This window comes from Athene cunicularia (genome assembly GCF_003259725.1).
Source record: "Athene cunicularia isolate RWA chromosome 3 unlocalized genomic scaffold, athCun1 chr3_part1, whole genome shotgun sequence".
Lineage (NCBI taxonomy): Eukaryota > Metazoa > Chordata > Aves > Strigiformes > Strigidae > Athene > Athene cunicularia.
Window position 1 is genome coordinate 48,049,803 of NW_020799097.1, and position 19,900 is coordinate 48,069,702.

The window sequence follows — 19,900 nt, forward strand, 5'->3', positions numbered from 1 at the left end:
TTATCTGGAGTACAAACCTCTACAGGCAGCTCAGCATGAAACACGTTGGGCTCTCTGCTCAGCATGCCAGAGATGTTCTCTGCAACGTGACAGTGGCTTTGTGGTCCCTGTAGTAGGAATGATACAAGGTCTGTCCTGGTTGGAGGCAAGTGGTGATTTAAGAGTCGGCAGGGTTCACTGGAGGAAAGCATCGGGAGCACAAATCACAGCAGGGAGTTGGGTCTGGCCTTCAAAACACCAGAGGTGTAAATAGGCATCGGCAAGACCTCGCAGAAGGTTTAGGGGGTGTCCTAGGCAAGGCCTTTTCTATTTGAGCTTCCCCTGTTGGATCTGCCACACAGATCTGAAGCACCAGATACCCCTGCATACTAGTTCCCCACAAGAACAATGGTCTGTGCTTTTAGCAGGGCTCCAGTTTATGGTTTTCCTGGCTAAGAAAAGAAACAGGATGAGAAAAGCAAATCCTACCTATTCTAGATGCTTTGGTGTCACCATAACATTAAATTGTCTATTAAAATGTACAGTACCAGGCAGTCAGTGAATGACTGGGAAGGTAAGCAGCGTTCCTTAGCTCTGTGCCCAACATCCCTGCAGGACTGAAAAGCAACCTTTAAAAGCTGTACTGATCAGGCTTAATTCTGTTAACTTCTAGTCTGGAGTTCTAGTATGGTAGAGCAGCATGTATGCAGTGGTCATTTCTCAGTTCCCTTCCTGCCTTTCAGCAGCTGCTCCTCAAAACTTGCAGAATGTGAGCGGTAGGCTTGGAGGAGTGCAGCATGTGGTGTAATCACAGCTCTTCCTTCCTTGTCAGCTTCCTCTAAGCGATCTGTTTAAATTTTTTTCTGCTTCTGTTGCAGTAGTTTAAACTGCTGTGAATGATGTGAAGACAATTGGAGATACGTACTAAAACTAGCATTTCCTATTGTAGTGTTCTGCTAGTTCACATTGATCATATTATCATGTGTGTAACAGGTTCAGAGTTTTACTTTGGAACTTAAATGTACTAAAATGATAACCTGCCTTCTCCATGACAAGAAAAAAAAAAATGTCATACACAATAGCAGAAACCATATTCTTCCATCTGATTTTACCGCATGCATCAATTACAGAGTTTGTGTGCAAAATACTTGTAAGAAGTTAATGTTCTTAAAAGGAAATTTTCTCACTGAATGAAAAGGAAGGATTTTATAAAATCAGCCCTTAAAGATAATAGTACTGTAATGCTGACAAGTATACATAAGTGTCAGTAACCTTATGAAACTCAGTATATAATCCGTTCAGTGTTGTGTTTTCCAGGCTTCCAAAAAAGGAAAATGTATATTCCCTGATATTTCCAGTCATGCATATTTTCCTAGTTTTTGCTAGTAAACAGTGAGTTTTCAAAGCATTCATAAATACTGATCAAGTGTAAAAGTATGCTATAAAATGCTAAGTTGTGATACTGAGATAGCAAACTAGTTTTATTGCAAATCTTTCAATTATCCTTAGTTATCAGGAAAGTTAAACAAGTACCTAAAAAAACCCAAAACAAAACAAAACGACAACAAAAAATCCCACACACTAAAAACCCAACCAGTTCAATTTAAAAAATAATTTATGATAAAGCTCTACAGTGTTAATAATGTTATTCAGAACTCCTTTTCTACAAAGAATGTGATAGTTGCAACTAAAGTCCCAATTTATTGATGACTTCCCTTTCTATAACACAGCTTAAGGTTTTCTTGTTATCATCATCAGAGGAAAGTCACCATCTGAACTAATTCTACAAGACTTTATAGGGAAAATAATTTTGCAGCTATTTTTTCCAACTGATACACATGTGATTTTAGCTCTGGTGGCAAGAGGCAGGGTAAGGACAGCTGCCTCTGAAAGAAACAAAGCTTCAAGGAAGCTTAACATGCTGAAGTCAAGCGGGGGGCATATAATCTCCATCCTAGGGTGCTGAAATACCAAGTGTCACATCAGTCCAGGGTTATTAAGAGTTTATGCTTTGGGATATGGACGTTGGGCTAAAGAGTGCTCACGGAAGAAGGACATAAAAATTGTAGGCAATGGCAATCAAGCCAGTCCGATCTCAAAATATGTATGACAGCCCTGCATCCCACTAGTAGAGAAGACCTGGAAAAATTAGAAAAAACGGGTAAAGTACAATGTTAGGTTATCAGTTGCGAATCGTGCTTTACCTTTATTATAGTACCTTACCTAGCGTTTGTATTTTAACTAGATTATTTTCTTAGACAATTAAAATGTACTAAAGGCAATCTGACCTTCAGAAAGGATCTGTTACAGTGTCTGAGTGAAAAAGAACAGTTAAAATAAGGTTTACCACATGAACTCTGAAATGGGTAAAAAATAGTTTACTGAGACCAAGTCCTTCACTTGTTTTTGAACCTCCTGTGCTGCCCTGTGATTTATGATTTGGAATTAGAAATGTTTTTAACAACATAGTGAGTATAAAACTGCTGTGCCTTGTGCAGTGTATCCCACTAAGTCACCTCATAGTATCTAGGCAGCCTTTAAGGACAACCATATTAAAGAAATATTCAGGTTAAAAATAACTTTCTGAAATTGCACCCTACTATTTATGAAAAAGATAAAGGGGTGAGAGACAGAATTTGAAATGACGTTCTTGCTGTGGGGAGAAAGTAGGATTTTAACATGCCCTGCCTTTCCTGACGGTGTGTTTTTCCTGTGGTTCCCCAGTTCATTGGTCTTCCCCTTTGGCAGCCAACCATGGTTGCCCCAGAGCTTTTATGCTAGGTTATAGAAACCTCAGGAGGGAGTTTGGCTAGCATTTTTCTGCTTTTGGGGAGCATGTAGGAAGGGGGAAGATGCTCTTTCCAATGGTGTCTAGAACAGCTTGGGGAAAGAAAAGAATAGAAACAATCAGGTCCTTGATTCCCTACTCTGGTTCACAGTAGAGCAGCCTCAATGCTACTTGAACTTCAGGTGCCTCCTGGCTCCTCTTCCTAAAGACACATAGGCCAGCTGGGCATGGCAGGAATATAATATATTTCAATGACTAGTGTGTCTCCTACACCAGATGAGGCACTGACCTGGGGATCTGGTAGTGGGATTTCTTTCCCTACTCTGCCAGTGTAGTGCAAAAGCAAGTCACTTTGAACAGGTCAGGGAATTTGCTCTAAAGTATTGATAATGTTTTTTCAGCCCTTTTAATAACCTGATCAGTTCGTGTTGCAAAAGTTTCTGTAACAACAGATAATTGCAGCATCCCTCTAATACCATTTACATGTTAACTGCATTGTCTTCAGAAGCCACAATGTCAAAGTCCTCTTGCAAGGAGGCAGACACATTATTTGGTGCTCAGTGGTGCAATTCAGTCATTTCTGACTGCAGTCTCCTTTTTGTAACATGCAGTTTGCTTTTCTGATGGCAAGCCCATTAGGGAGGAAGGACTGGAGGGCTTCATGCTTTTCTCTTCCTGTTCAGAACAGCATGCACCACTGCTGGAGTAAACAGGTAGAAGAGTACTGCCCTCTCCCAACCTTAAAATATCTCACACCACTGCTAGGCAGCCAGCCATAGTCTTGTGGGTTTTTGCTGCATCATGGCACAGGCATTGCAAGATGCTGTCTTCTATATCACAAGTACTGTACAGATAGATCTTGGCATGTAACAATTTGCAAGCTTCCCCTTATTTCTCAGACTGAGGAGTCTGCTGTGAGCTGTCTTTATCCAAAACTCCTCTTGCTTCCGTTTTTATCTTAAAGGCACTAAATAGGTCAAGACAGGGAAGTGTGACCAAATTTTCAGAAAGTGGTGATCAGTAACAAAAATTATGTAGGCACAGGTTACCTGGGTTTGGTATGAAAGAAATTATGATGTGCCCGTTGATGAAGTTGGTGATGATTATTCGTGTGGTTAAGAACTACTGGGGCAGGATCTGAGGCTGCAAAGGAGGGAGAATCTTTTTGATTAATATCTGGGGTATTGAACCTGAGGTAATGTATGATGTGCTACATAAGAGAGTTAGGGTTTGGTTTCACTCAAGAACCAACAGATCAGGATTTTCAGAAGGGCAGAGGAAGAATGGGGGAGTAGAATGGACCTGCTGCTGCTGCTAACAGCCATTAAAAAAATACAAAGCCAGCTGCTCTCAGAGCAGAGCTTGATCCTTTCAGTGCCTTTAACAGCACAGTATATATTCAGAGAGGGGAATTCATGAGGCCCTATGGACCTACACCATGGCATTACAGAAAAATGCAAACCTGAACAATGGGTGGCCTCAGCAGTTCCATCTGGCTCACCATTAACAAGGTTAAAGTAAAGTGGGTTTCCTTGGCTGTGTCACACACAATTTACACTTCAGATGCTTTAACTTTGGAGCCAGACCGGAGGGAGCACCGCTCTAAACACACGTGGCAAGGGTCTCCTAACATGTGTGGCAAGTGCATTTGGTATTGATGCTCTTTGAAAGATACAGAGTGGTAGCCTTTAAATAATTTGTAAGTACTATTTGGAAAGTGCAGATTTTTTTGCTAAATCATTAACAACAAAAAAAAAAATCCTGTCAACAAATTAGAATTACAGTCAAATATAGTTTACTCAGAATATTTTAAGGACATTATAATGTTAATTGCTAGATTCAACTAACAGCAGAAGTTAAGAAAGGCCTGAGAAATGTTACCACCAGCATTTCTAGATTGAGTTTTCTGGTTAACATACCACTTTTAATCTAAAAAGGATATTGATACATGGAAATGTAGTTTGTTGTAAAACACATTCTGCTTTCAGATATATTTCAAAATACTTAGCTAGTAGCATACTTGACCATGGCAAATAATGACCTTTAAAAATTTTTAGCTGCAGAGAGCCAGCGGTATATCAACAGGTACATTGACCTGTTAATTTCTATGTCATGGAGTGTAACAAAGCATTGGAGTTACCACAGCATTTTGCAGAAATCATGCTCTTTGTCTCGTCTTTGAGACGCTTCAAGGGAACTTGACTGTTCTGTAGGCTGTCCCGTTCTTGAATAAAAATTCGGTTGTTATTGAATGAGTATCAAAGTTGATAATTCAATTGTGAAGCTGTTTTATGATCTGTAAGACAAGCATTTGAGCAGTTAACTCTGTGGTAAAGATCTAAGGTAATTTCCAGAGAGAGAATACATCTATTGTTGCTGCAGAAGTGCTCAAGGCAATCCATAGAGCAGGGTGAGTGTTGCACCGAACAACAAATACAAGAAACCTAGCCATCTCGCTTGCCTTCGACCCCAAATCATGAATTCAATAACCGAGCAGAACTTCATGCTCCTCCTGAAGTTAAATAATTAAACTTGTGTACCATAAAACCAGCAGACATCACTGATGAGCCGTTATCCGAGTGATGGCAGTAGTCTCGCGTAGGAAGGCCTCAAGCAAAGCAGCCTGCCACACTGAGCTTCCTCCTTGGTGAGCTGTGCAGTACTGCTGTGATGGGGCACTGCTGCCAAAAGGTTGGCTTTGGCCTCGCCAGTGCTCAACAGCCCTGCATTTGCTTCATGCCTTCCAGGTTTTGCCAGCCGGTGAGCCAGTGTCACTGATGATGAATGGTGTCCGCCTCAGCAACGTGACATTGATAGAGGGCTTGGTGTGGATGGTGGCCCTGTGCTTGTTTATCCCTCTCCCTCTTCTGTTGTCCAACTCTCTGACCCACTCTGTGCTGCCCTTTCATATGTCTTAGAAAGATAGGAATATCCTTAAATAATACACTTCAGTTTCTGACTGTATGCAGCAGTGCTGTAATCGGAACCATGATTATGGCAAGATGTCATTTGACAGGCATGTCAGAGTTGCCAGGGTCCTTCCCACTGCGCTTGAAGTAACAACAGGCAAAGTAAATGGAGCTGAGAAGTCATCTCATGACTTAACGGGTCACAAACCATTGATAATCCCTTCTCTTCTCCCTTTTTAGCTACCAGACTGCTCTCTGTTCATGAGAAGCAACTTTTGACTCAAGCCCTATCTTCACAACAGCCTCAGAAAGAAAATAGTCAGAGAGCTGTTCTTGTTGAGTCTGGGCAGGTGCAGTGCTTCCACACCAAGCATTGCAGCGTGGAAGGGAAATAAATTATAATGCAGCAAGGCAGAACCTGTGAAGGAGATGAGCATAAGGTGGGAAATGCCCCAAGTTATGCTATGTGTGAGTGGAGGGAGAGTTCACCAAAAAAGGATTAGTTAACCTGAAACAGGGATGGTTGATTTTATGGGGAATATATAAAAGAATGGTGTAAAACCATATTTAGACAAGGGAAAACATACATCTCTGTCTGCTGTAGTGTGTATTTCACTCAAAGCACACTTCGCAGCGAACTCAGCTACCTTTTTGTCAGTTCTTCTCCAGTTCATTGTCGCTAACTGAAAGGGAATTCAGCCACAGCCACCCTGTTTAAAAAACTAGGTTCAGTATCTGCATCTTGTACCCGGACTTCCAATGCATGATCCTTTCATCCATCCTTCACATACACACTCCTACTGGTGCAGATCAGATACATGAAATATTATGATAGGCATATTCATGAACCCAGGTAGAAATCCACTACATATTTGTGTAAAGGCCATGAGTGTGCTGTGACCAGGGGTAAGTCCCAGACACAGGGTGCAGTTCCACGCTGCAGTTCCTCTAGCAAGAGTGTTTGAGGACGATGGGAATCTCACTGCTTAATCTATTCCCTCCCACCTCCTGCCAGTGTTTATCACACCCACAGTTGTGCCAATGCAATGGTTTATGATTTTGCCTTAAAACTGGAGGTGTGATGTGAACCAAGCTAAACAAACACTACAAACTGAAAAAAAGTAGATGAATTAGCTGAAAACTTTTGCAGTTGAGAACTGGCTACTACTTTTAGTTGTTGCATGGATCATTCTCAGGAGTTTTTGAAAGCAGATCATTTTGTCTTTGGAAGTATTCCTCTTGAAAAGGGACTGTTTACTACATGATTATCTTCCATTTATTTTCACATTACCAAAGAAAAGCTATGAATGAAATGCAGAATAGTTGAGCTGGAGTCCTGGTCACTGCTTACATTTCTGGATGGGTTGCAGCACTTGAGCAGGATCCCTGGCAGTTCCCTGCATCCTGCCTGGCAGAGTATACCATTGCTGGCTTGTTTCACAGTATGGAGTGTGAAAACAGAAGGGCACCCCAGAAGCTGTCGCTGATGCTGCCAAGACAGCAAGCAGCGGTGGCACTCACTGTGCAAAGCTTTGTGGGAAACCAGGATGAAAGCTAAGCACAATAGTTTATTGAAGATATTCTGGTTCAGGCTTTTCAACCATGTAGAAAGTGTGTGTTTTCCACATCCGATTCTCATTTTTGTGCTTCCTGCCAACAGGGAATGAAAAAGACCTGTGGAGGATTTTTCTGTATTTGTGCGAGGTCCAATTAAGCTCTCATTTTCCACATAATTCTTCAGTTGTAGACATAAGTGAAATGACTTTTCACAGTTGTTGATGACTTTTCATCCCACTGGTTGGACAGCAATGAAATAGCCATAACAAAGATGACAATTTCAAAATCAGGTATTTCATGTGTTGTTCAGAAGGTGCTTGATTCCTGCTTTAGTTCAGTGAATGCCAGTTAACTTGTGGCCTCATCATCATATTATGGTTGTACTGTTGTGCCATAACTTTTTTCCTTGCTTTTTCTAGATGTAATTCTTAGGGGCACAGGGTCAGATCCTCAAAGCTATGAGGATCTTGCTTATCTCTGTAGTCAGTGGGACTTAAGCACTTAAATACCTGTAAACGTTTGATTATACACAACAGGATCACACAGGGTGCCAGTAACGGAGAAAGAAGGTGATGCCACGCTCTCCATTACAAGCCTCTGAGCCTGGGAAGGATGAGACTTTTTTTGAGGGAAATCTGTGGGCTGTGCTTGAGGTCCTGAGTCCTGGATGCAGGATACAGTCACTCTGTGCTTATTTGGAATTGGGTATTTCCAGGTGGTTTTGATATTTAGAATTAGAAGGTTTGTAAGGAGGAGGGCCAAAGGGATTTTGATTTAGGAGCAAGGCTTTCTGGCCTTGCAGGTTTTCAAGAGTGAGGCTGATTTAATAAACAATTGACTTATTCCTGGAAGTATTTAGGAATAGTGTGGGAAGTGTCAGACTTTTAAAGGTCTGGTCCCTTGTCTTCTATGGCTAAAACCGTTCACATGCTACTATTTTCAACCACACAGAAGGCACTGGGTTCCTAGATTTAATGTTTGGGTCCTGACAAGAGCCTCAAACAAAACCTTGAATTTACTTGCTGTGTCTTGTATCAGTTGGAGTTTCTATGGGACAGCCAGCAACTCAATGCTCCAGCTTACAGCTGAGCCCTGCAAAATTATCAGGTTGGCTTCTGAGCCCTCCCCTTCACCTGTATGGCCCAAGCCAGTGAGCACTTTTTACACAAAAGGTCCCTGAGAGTTCACCACATACCTCAGTGTGAATGACATGTTTGGATGCAAGTCTTCCCTCTGTCAGAAGGTTGCTGTGATCTCCAGATGGTTGTTGTTCAGCCTTTTGAAGAAGGATTAGTAGATTGTAGGTAAGAGACAAGGGTTTCTCATCTTCACTCTCCGGGGAGCAGGGGTCACTGAGCATTTCCAGGAGGATTACACCCAGTGGTGGAAGCAGCACCAGGAGGTGTGGGGGGAGACTGTGCCTGAGGAGGGCAGGCAGCGATGGAGGCTCTGGGCAGCACAGGGTGAAGAGTTCAGCTACAAAGCGTATGGCAGCTCCTGACTGGTGGTGTGTTTTTTACAGTGGTGCAGTAATATGGACACCTAACACTGACACCTGATACAATTTTTATTGCACAAATTGAGGGTTGTGGCACCCATTGCCACCCCTGAGGAGTAGCTGTGAGGAAGGGTTCACGCAAATGGAGGATGTTGACTGGAGAGCAGGGGTTCTGCTCCAGCCTGGTGCTGAGCAGCTGGGCTCCCTTACTCTGCCTGCCAGTGAACTCCCTGCTCCCTCTACCCAGCAATGGGCATTTATTCAGAATGGAAAAAAAACAGATCCAGGTCTCTGTCTAGCTGTAAATTCAAATCCACTGGTTTAGCTGCAATAATTTTAAGGCCTTGTGGGGGAAGGATACTCACAATTTTTCCTGTGCAAGATCTATCACTGGAATAATTAACTGTTCAATGAATAGTAGGAGTTGTCTCCATAACCTCGTAGTAGTATGGCCAATAATCACTAAAAGGGGAAGAAACTGGGTTTCAGTCAGGGATAATGAAATCCTATGGATTTCTATGGATTTCACATGTTGTTATGTAAGATTCCCATCCAACACAGTATGTCTCAGTCACCCTCTGTCTTCTAACCTGTCTCCAGAGCCTGGAATCAGAGGAAAACAGACAGGCTACCAGCATAACTGAGTATTCCATTATTTTTCCAGAAGTTGAGATTTGCACTCCAAAACAGAGAAACTCATAACCATTTCCCCTCAAGAAATTTTCAGTACCTTGCTGGTCTGTGTACACTTCACATACGTGGCTGCAGAGACATACATGCCTTCTTCCATCCCAACCAGAGGTCAGATTCATTGCTAGCAACTTCAGGGCTTGCATTTAAAATGTGTTGCGCTTTCTGCCTCCGTGCACTTGCCAGTCTTAATGTACACTTTTTCTGCCTTGCACGGTGAATGCTACTGATAACTAGAAGGTGGTTTGGTTTAGAGTGCAGATAAATTGTTAGGGCACAGACACGATGCTAGCATTAATCGCTCTTCTGGTTGTGACTGCTTTCAAAATTGTAAATTCAGGACTTCCATAATTGAAGTTGTGGCTTGGGTACGAATTTCTGATCAAAAGTACAGATAGCTGGTTGTGCTGTGCTCAGTAAGCATATCCATTGCAATTTTCTTTGGCCAGTGCACTCAATGTCTGACCTGTAATCTGCTGTCCCTTTGCATTGATCACAACTGGGGTGCCCTTATCTGAATTGTTCTTTGCTTTCAGACATTTTATTTAAGTCTACGGTTTCTATTTTATCTAAATCTCCTGATGCAGAGTTCATCAGTCATGCCAGGAAAATTGATCCTTGGCCTATAAACATCCTTACTTTTGAAATAGTTCATTGTTTTTCAACCCGAAAGGCTGAACATGAATGGGAAGAAGAATCAAATACATCACTCCTCTACCTTGGCTGTAATTCTTTGGTTTTCTTTTTTCACCATTGTGATTTATGCTGCGTTATGCTCTGAAGTGTTACATCAACTAACAAACAGATTTAGAGGTGGAACTGAGGGGCTTCAGCCTGCATTGCTGCATTGCCTCTCCGCTTGTATCAGCCTGACCTCTGCAACCAGCCTTGGCTACTGCAGTGTGACTTTTCAGTATTCACACACAGTGGGAAATTATTTTCTCAGTTACACTTGTTAAAGTTAACAGAGAATAAGCTCAGTGAAGTCATCAAAATTGCTCTAGATTTACACCCATATGACCGAGAGCAGAATTAAGACCATTAAGTTGCTCTGTTTCTGGGAAGATGCAATCTTTTAAAAAAAGTTTTATTAACCTCGTTATCATTTTACTGGAACGATATCACTTAATGTATGTAATCACAACCAGGACGGATAAAGTGATCTAGTTTACCACATATAGTGAAATGCTTTCAGTTATGTTTCATTATTTTTAACTGTACACAGAATTAACAGAATTCAGAGAAAGAGGTATTAAACTCACACCTGTGCATGAGATTTGCCATCCTGAGCCCAAATTAAGAAAAAAGAAACGTAAAATTTTGAATTAATAATGTTGGTTTTATGTGCACAAATGTGGTTTATTATTTTCTATGTACACAATTATAGAGAGAATTAACAACAAAGATAATTCTGGTGGTGGGATAGGGCGGAATAGTAGAAAATTGCACTATTTCACTTCTAATTCTCAGGGATCAGGCAGTGTGGGATGACAGAAGTACCTGCCTCAGGTGGGAATTAAAAGCTTTAACATATAAGGCATAATCCTGGTGCAGCTGAAATCTTCTTTTCATGCTTTACTGTTGCTTCTGCATTTTGATATGAAAGGTTTCAAAATTATTTTTTTCTTTAAGATGTTGAAAACCTCTTAAAAAATGTCTTACAGAAAATGCTGAACACAACCATTTAGTAATGTCTATGTGGAGCTAGTCCATTTTAGACAGCTTAAGATATAACCTTGGAAAGTGAATTGGGAACTGACTGCTTTCTTTCTAAGTCTATCAGGGTGATACAGATTTCCCTTACCAGTAAACTGTGGCTATAGAGCATCTGAATGGCTTAATTGTTTTTGCAGGTATTGAGCATGTGAAGTTATAAGTGCCATTTCAAGGAAAACAAACCACCATGTTTGATGTCCTTTTGTTACACAGTTGGGAAAGGAGGCCCTGCAGTATTTCATATGACACAGCTTACTCTAGCAATTCCATGAGCTCTGGAAGGAACCCCTATAGAGATAGCTGGCCTCGCCTCCTCATAGTGAGTGTGTCAGACAGTAACCGTCCCTTTAGTTCTGAAGAATGAAATGAAAATGTGAATTGCTGGTCAAATCCTGCAGTCCTTAACACTTGTGAAGCCCATATTCATGGAAGCCATCGAATTCGGTAAATGTAATAGGAAAATCCCTTTTAAGGCTAGGATCTAAGTCACCAGATATATCTGAAACTTTGTGGATGATACCAGTTTATAAGGGTTACCTAAAGTTACATGATGCTAAACTGGTATTTGGGGAAGAAGAACAGATTATGAACTTCCAGAGCAGCCTTCTTCCTCTTCCTCTACCACTACTTGCTTCAGTGCTCCGATCTACTGCCAGGATGCTATTTGCTGTTTCCTGCTGTGGTGATGAGTTGGTGTTACTTGTATTTGCTCCTAACATTAGTGATAAAATAAGGAACCAAAGGGAAATTACAGTTTTTAACAACTAATTCCCAGTTACCTAGTACCCTTTTATCTCATCTGTGGATTAGCTGATCAGTGGATGTAGAAACCCTGGAACCAGCTCTGCTGAGCAGCAGATAAGGTCAGGCATGCCTCTTAGCTCATGAACAGCACCTCACTGACCCAGAAAGACTTGAGCCGGTTTTATGTAGCGTGCACCCTTATCCACATGGCCAGGAGGCTCAAGCCACCTCTGTGAAGACTTCTGGTGTTAGTGAACTATGTTTCTGTAAACAGGGACACTAAGGAGTGGTTTCAAACTCAGCCTGCCAAGGTCTCCTTAGTTCTGGTCACCCCCATGCCCACCCAGCACTGCACACCGGCAAACTCTGGCAGTAGGCTGCAAGTGTGGGTACACACTGCAGTGACACCCAGAGCAAACCTGTTTGGCAGCCTTTCCACCACCGTGAACTGTGGAAAATACTGTTTTTAAAAGTACTGCATACAGAACTGTTTTAATTTAAAATCCCTTTTATTTTATTATTCCCACGGAAGTTAAGGTTTACAAGGGAAATTTGTGGTTGAGAATATTTGTGTGTGTGGTTTCATAATGCAATAAGATTAACAGTAGTAGACTTATTTAAAATCACAGTATAACATTTCACGTTTGAAATGTGTGATATATGACTGTTTAAAACATAACTTACTTAAACCATCTCACTGATCTTTTATCTGCTTTAGCTGCATGGGTTAAAGCTATTAAAATATACACATTCTTTCCATGCTGTATTGATACTATTGGAGCAAAACCATCTTTCATGTTATTTAGAAAAAAGACCTTGCTTTGTAAATTGTTTCAGGAGTTCTTAACTCTAAATATATAAAGAAAATCCTTTTGTTGTAAGAAATGAAAGCACATCCAAAGCATTCCTCTGTGAGGATGCATTTCGTATGGATTTTTATGTGATTATGTAAAAAATAATTTTCCTCCATGCCTGTAAGGAGAGGAGTGGATAGCAGAGATAAGATTTCATGGAAAGGAGGAAAGAATGGAAACGACATCATTGAGGTTATTTTTTAAAGAGCTGCTGTTCATGTAGTCCTTTCAATTTTTGTGGAGAAAAAGACTGTATTTTGTGCATTTTGAACCACCTTTCTGTTTCATTGTTGTTCTTGGGCTTCAAAAAAAAAATATCCACCTTCCAATAAAATCATATTAGCAGATTTTAAACAGATTTATTTCCTCACGAACTAAAACGAAATTGTATTCCGACAGGCCTGATTTATCAGGCAAATGCCCCACTTTGTTTGTCAGCTTCTTCTTTGTTGGGGGGGAAGGGGGAGGGGAAACCCAAGCAACAAAAGACCGTAACCTATTGATATTACTTCTGTGATACACCAGGGGAAACAGATTGATTTAGAACTAACCCCAGAAAACTAGCCGATCTGATGAGTTTACAATGGAGCGTTTTTATTTATTTATTTGTAACAAGAGTAAACATCATCAGTATTCGACCCTGTGTTATTGGAAGCCTTGCAGACAGTGGGTTTGTGTCAGCATGCTGGGGCTATCTGTAAGATGAAAGAAGGCAAGCTGAAAAAAATAGAGAGACCTTGATTTTCTCACTAAATTGAAAGTCTCTGATCCCTGGTACGTTATCATGTGTTGTAGAATTTGGAGGAGAAATAGATGAGCATTTTTCTTTTATTTAATCTTTATTTCTTTAAGAGTTCATTTGTTTTGGTTTGGGCTTTTTTGTTTTTTTTTTAGAAAATGGTATCTCTGTTAATCTCAAAAAGCTAGTAAAACATCAGAAATTTTGAAACTGAATTTTACTGAAAAACAACAGCCTGCAATTAACTTTCCCAGTTTGTTGCCTCTGTACAGGGTGTTGAGTGAATGGTTCAGTGTAGTACAGGATCAGCAAAAATCTAAATGTGGCCCCAGTGTGCTGCTTCGTGAATTGATAATAAACCATTTCCCAGCATACTTCATTAAAAAGAATGAGAGTTTTAAAATTAAGCTGATTTTTTTGTTTGTTTGTTTTCATGGATTGATAAATGAGAGTGCTAGTGACATTTTCTGCCTTAGTATGAGCCTGCTTGCTTGGACACACCATAAATGCTGTGATGAAGATGCTTGAATGTTCCATTCTCTAGTTTATTTAACAAGATAGTTTCACTTGATCTTAGTTTTGTTTTCAGTACTATTTCAGTATTCAGTATTTTGAATACTAATAGCTCTTTAGAGTGTTTTCAGAGTTACCTGTATTCTCTCCTGCATTCAGCCACAGAATTAAAGGCTGATAAACAAAATGACATAAAACACGACAATGTGCATGTGAGCAGAAACATTCCAGCAATTTCCCTCTCGGAGGGTGCGGGCAGTGTTGTACATTCAGTATGTCTTGTGTATGTCTCCTTGACTCACCAGTGGTTTTCATCATTTAAAAACAAAAAGCTGGGTCATGTTTCTGTGTGTTAAGTCCCTTGCAGGGTGCGGGGAGCAGGGCACGGCTCGGCAGTGAGGGAGGGAACACAGCCATGCAACGTGGCCAGACTCCCTCCTGCGCCCCATCATTTTTTTAAAAAACACAGGTCGGCTTTATTTCTCTTGGGATTTAATGCTGCTTAAAAGGTTTGATGCGGGGGAGAAATCTCCCGAAACAATGCCTACGAGGGAATCCCCCGTTAAATGTGGCAGAGGGAGGAGCTGGTGCCCAGTGCGGGGTTGCCGGTGGGCACTGGCAGCTGCTGGGGGTGCGCGGGGGTGCCCACTGCCTCCCGCTCCTCCCCTGCCACCCGCTGCCGCTCCTGCTGCTCCTGCAGTGGGTTGCCTTGGCAGCTGATCAAACTTTTTTATTTTCCAGGGACAGTTGCTGCCTGTTTCTCAGTTGCAGCAACTGCAGTCTCATACTTAGTCTCAGCATTTCTTGCTTTAAAAGGATGAGGTCTGCATGTGCAATCTGTTTTAAGGCATAAGGGTAATGCCCTGTTTCAAAAAATACTCAAGCTTTTTTTTTCACTGTTAAGTGTAGGCTTCTCAGCAAGAAGGATTTTTGTATTATGACTGTATTAAATAAAAGCGATTAGCCCTTTTATAATACGGTAACATATAAGAGGTGCTCATTTCGTAGCAATCACCTGTGATTCTGTCAGTCTTTAGAGTGCTGCTGTGACAGATTTGATATCCAGGATGTGGTTACTGGAATGTTTTAAGTAATCCATTAAAATGTATTTATCTCAAAGACAATTTGAAATTAGCAGATCCTCAACAGTCCAGAAGACTCAGTTCTGCGGGGGTGTTGGGGGTGTTTCTCACTAGTCCCAGGTGGTGCCTGAGCAAGCACATGCCTTCTGGAGCTTTTCTAAATACTCACATCCACCAGCAAGAAGTGTCCCTTACACTGCCCCGTGGCCTGATTTTCAAGACAAGTTACTGAAGCCCTTGAAGAGTAAAACATCTTAGTTTTGTCTAAGATCCATACTTATGTTAGATCATGGGTAGTTTAACCTTCTTTTACAGCAAAACAGGGTAGTTCAAGTGATCCGTGTATTCTGTCTGCAAGAGCTGGACTTTCTTTAGGTATGTTGTGAAAGTAATTGCTAAAGAAGACAGCGCATTTAGGTACAATTTTAAACATTTCCTTGATGCTTTATTTAACTGCTTAGTTGGCATTCAGTGTACTGTAAAAACATCTCACTTGTACATGCTGTTAGAATACCACGCCATTTTTTAAAGCATTAACATTGCTAGATGGCGCATTGTTAGCGAAGTGCAGTTTTTTGTTGTCTGATAGCATTTGAAAAGGAAAAACAGAAGAGGAGTTGGTTTATTGGTGAATTATTTTAATCTTATTCTGACTATATACTCTTTTTCTCTTTGCTATCCCTGTTAGATGTTAAACCCACCCCTCCAAAAAAAGTCAGCAGGGTAATTTTGAATCTTTTTGTCTCAACAGATAATAGGGTGGAGCCACACAAATGATCCTCTACTTTTCATATATATTGGTTTATCATCTAAATCATATTATAAAGCATCATCGAAGAAGCAAGCAGTTGTGCTTACCCTCCTTACTGCTTAGCTCAGCTGAGCTATTATTGTGGTGAATGTATTTGCAAAGCAGGGGTATTGTAATTTTAAAAGGAGTAGGGCTAGGGTGTGCTTCCTAGGAGTTGGCTGCTGGGACAAGGAAAAGAACTGAAAACTAGAGTGTATTTCATTTTGCATCTGAATTTAGTTGTGAAATTGGGTACTTCTAATGAATTTCAGCTATCAGCTTATTGCAGTTAATAGATCATAGTTTATGTTGGAATCTATACTTTTTGCTTGTTCATGTTTCGTTTAATATCTACAGTTTGGTGCAATCACAAATATGTAGTGGAGGAGAATTTCAGTTTTTTAACATCCCTGTATGCTCTCTCTTCATTAGTAGGTGTTAATGTTACTGTTTTCTTAAGATTGAAATACAGTGCTAGACAAGTTCCTCAGGGTGTTCCTTTATTAAAATGTTAATCTATTTTATGTCAAAAAGAATCACCCTGATTCACCCTGTGCTGTAGTGAAGAAAGGATTCCCTGTTAGGATAATTGCTATCTCTTTTATTTACTCTGTTGCATCATTTTTTCAGCCTGAAGCTACCTAGTAAATCATGGGATCCTACTGCGAGAAAGACAGTACTATTTTAATAAATCCTTCTTGCCTTTGATTTTTTGTGTTACTTCTACTATAACTGCACTTTTAAGGGCTTTTTGTGGTTTATTCATTTCATGATGTAATTTACATATAAACTTCTATGTTGTGCTTAAGCTAACATACATTTATTTCCGTAGCGCTTCTAAGGTGAAGAAACATTTATTATGGTTGTACTAATCTAGAGTTTCTGAGAACATAGTCAAATGAGAATTTGCCAATTTTCTTAGCAGGAGCAAGCTTGTATGTTGTTCAATATATTTATGTATATAGAGAGATGTAGATGTATGAGCTTATGTGCACATATCATATGCTATCGGGTTTCATTACGTTGTAACATAAGTATATACAGCAGAGAGGAGAAAAGAGTTGAAGAGTTTTGGACAAAAGGGTTAATACCATACCTTAATGCGCGTGGATGATGCCTTGTGGTATCATTTGTGAGCTCTGAGGTGGCTGATCATTTCCATTTTGGTGTAAATCCCTTGAGAAGGAAGGCAGTTCAGAGCGGGGTGTGATCTGTTCTCCTGGTAAGAATGATTGACAAGGAATGAATAAATAGTTAAAAAGAATTGAATAAATACCACCCTCCTGTTTAAGTCCAGGCACACCCCGGCTGGCACATATATTCTAGTGTGACACTTTAGCCAGATGCTTGGTTTGGTTGGTAACAAAAAACATTCCTGAAAAGACAAATCATCGTTTAATCACAACTGCTTCTGATAGAGTTTTCTTTTATGGTGACATTTTAGCAGTAATTTGAATACACGCAGGGAATTACAATATTTTGCAAATAGGATGTATTGATAAATATATATGCAAAAGGTGACAGAGGCCTCTTGAGTGGAAGCAGGGGCCCTGACAGCAGGTTCTTGGTCAATTGGTGAGGTGAAATGGTTCACTGAATTGGATAACACAGTGCATACCATAGTGACTGATTAAATTGATTTGTCCATGGCTACCACCTACCCTGCTACTGAGGCCCTTTAACCTATTTTCAAACTTTTTCTTTTTTAACCATTCTAAATATATGTGATATTAAGGGAAATAAGTGCAAATGCATTCACAGCTATAAAATACTGTATTCTGAATTAAGATAAAATGCATGATTTGTGGAATGTCTGCACACTCCCATGTTATCCTGTATTTTACTTAGCCCAGAAACAAATACACTACTAGAAAACAAAGAAGAAGATAATAATAAACATCATTCTTTAATATAACCTAAATTACAATGAATACCACATTTGTGAATTCTTAGGTGTATTTATTGGAGGAGAAAGTAAAACACTTAAGGAACTTTGTTGCTGCCGTTCTTTGTTTCTCTAATTGCAAGTTTTACTTCCTTATTATTTTATCAAGAAGATGTTTAGAAAGCTCTTTGGGAAAACATAGCTGAATGCCAGTTAAAGAGTTCTACTATTAAGTGGGGATCACTACTTTGAAAATATCTGCAATGATTTGGGAAAAAGTCAGATGGATATTGTTTAATAACTTACAACTTTTGTTTTAATTATAGGAGAAAAAAGCTTGATGTTTCAGTCTTGATCAGGATGTCTATATTTTACAACACTTCTAGTGTGTCCTTTCCCTTCCTGTGCTAGGGAAATCAATACCGAATGACAATGGGACTTGTACATGTTATTTTCTTCTTGATTCAAGGAAAGATTTATATTATGTGTCTCTTCATGGGTTATTCTGTAGTATATTTGGTTGTGTAAGCAGTCTTCAAATTCCACTGAAAAATCCCATAAAACTTCAGTGCAGTGGTGACATAAAAATGGAACCAGTTCACCTAAAATATGTTACTGCAGTTGTCACAGAAGTGCAGAGTTCAGTATAATGGCTTTGTTTTCTTGTTTCTTATCCATTTTTAGAGAAGAAATGACAATTTAATGACAACGTTTTCTGAAAGATAATGAAGTTCTGTTCATCATTTAACTTCTCTAAATTATAGGTCAGTCTTGTAGGACATGACAGCATGCCATGGGCAACTTATGCTGTTTTTTTTATTTGTCTGTTAAAATAAAGATCTGGTTAGTATGGCTAATAGTGAAGAGGAGATATGAAAAGAGAGGTGCTGAGGGATTGTTTCTTGGAGTGGATTTGCAAATGTTAACAGCCATTTTGCAATCTTCTTAAAAATTAGGCAGGTTTTATCAATAGCATTTCTTTGGAAGGTGAAGTAAATTCTGTAGGTGAGACTCCAGCTGTACATAGAACTTTGCATGGACTAAACTTCTTGGGCTTATATAGTCTAGTAGTGGCCACTAAATACTAGCTGAAACAATGCCTTGTTACTGTCCAGGAATCTGAAAATTTAAAATATCATCATGTGGGCTCAAGCCACAACATTTTGTACTATTTTGTACATATAGTTAGTTATAGTTACACTCTCTTTTAATCCTTCAGTTGACTCTACCAGGCCTAAGTATTTGTGCATTCATTTTTAAATGAGTTGATGATTAAGGGAAAGTAAAGAAAGTTACTGGTTCTCTCCAGTAGCGTGTTAGATTATAATAAATTAAGTATCTGTGCATTCAGTGCAAGTTATATAAAACAAAGAAACAGAAACCATAGAAAAATAGCCAAAAGAGAAAGCTCAGTGATGAACATAACTGGCATAGGGTCACCATGCCAAAGACGTACAGTTATTTCTTTGTATCACGTGTTAGAATAATGTAATCCAAGGACTGGCTTTCCTGGCGCGTGTTACAAAGCGAGAGGGTTCAGTAGGGAACTGCTGGAGATTTCTTCAGGACTCCCCTGGCGAACAAGGTTATTAGGAGAGTATTTGTGGATGTTAGCCAGTTTTGAGAACTGGGGAGGAGGAGGCCTTGCCGTGGGGCGTTGGTGGAGACGCTCTGCGCCCCTCGGCTCCTGGGCAGCCGTGTCCTGTTGGCGATGGCACCCCAGGTCGCCACCGCTTGGGAAGCACGTAGCTTGGGAATTTAAAGAGAAAACAAACCAACCCTGTTTTATGACTCTTGCAGGAGCTTTATTTATTTTCTTTTGAATCGAAGCCGTAAGTGCCGTTACGAGCCCCCTGCAACACAAGTGCTGTAAAAGTCTGGCCCAGGCCCGTGCCTGGCCGTGCCTTGGCCGAGGCGGACGAGGCAAGGTGCGGGGCCCTGGGCGAGAGCCTGGCTAGTGGCCGGGTCCCTCCTCCACGTTTGGGTTCCCCTGGCCGAAAGCAGCGTGTCCGTTGGGGCACGGGCACGGCGGAGGCCGAGTATCGCCTCTTTGCAGGTTTCTTTACGGCACGGGTGCACGCAGAGTGGGGCGGCGGCGCCTCAGGGGGAGATGCCGGCGCTGGTGACTGCCCTGCCTCCCCTCCTCGCCCCACGCC

At 40.6% G+C, this 19,900-nt stretch overlaps 1 protein-coding gene across 1 annotated transcript in view; it reads left to right on the top strand.

Moving 5' to 3' along the window:
* Positions 1-19,900, top strand: part of LIN28B (lin-28 homolog B) — an 81,649-nt gene that overhangs the window by 58,435 nt on the left and 3,314 nt on the right. The gene's annotated exons all lie outside the window — the stretch shown is intronic.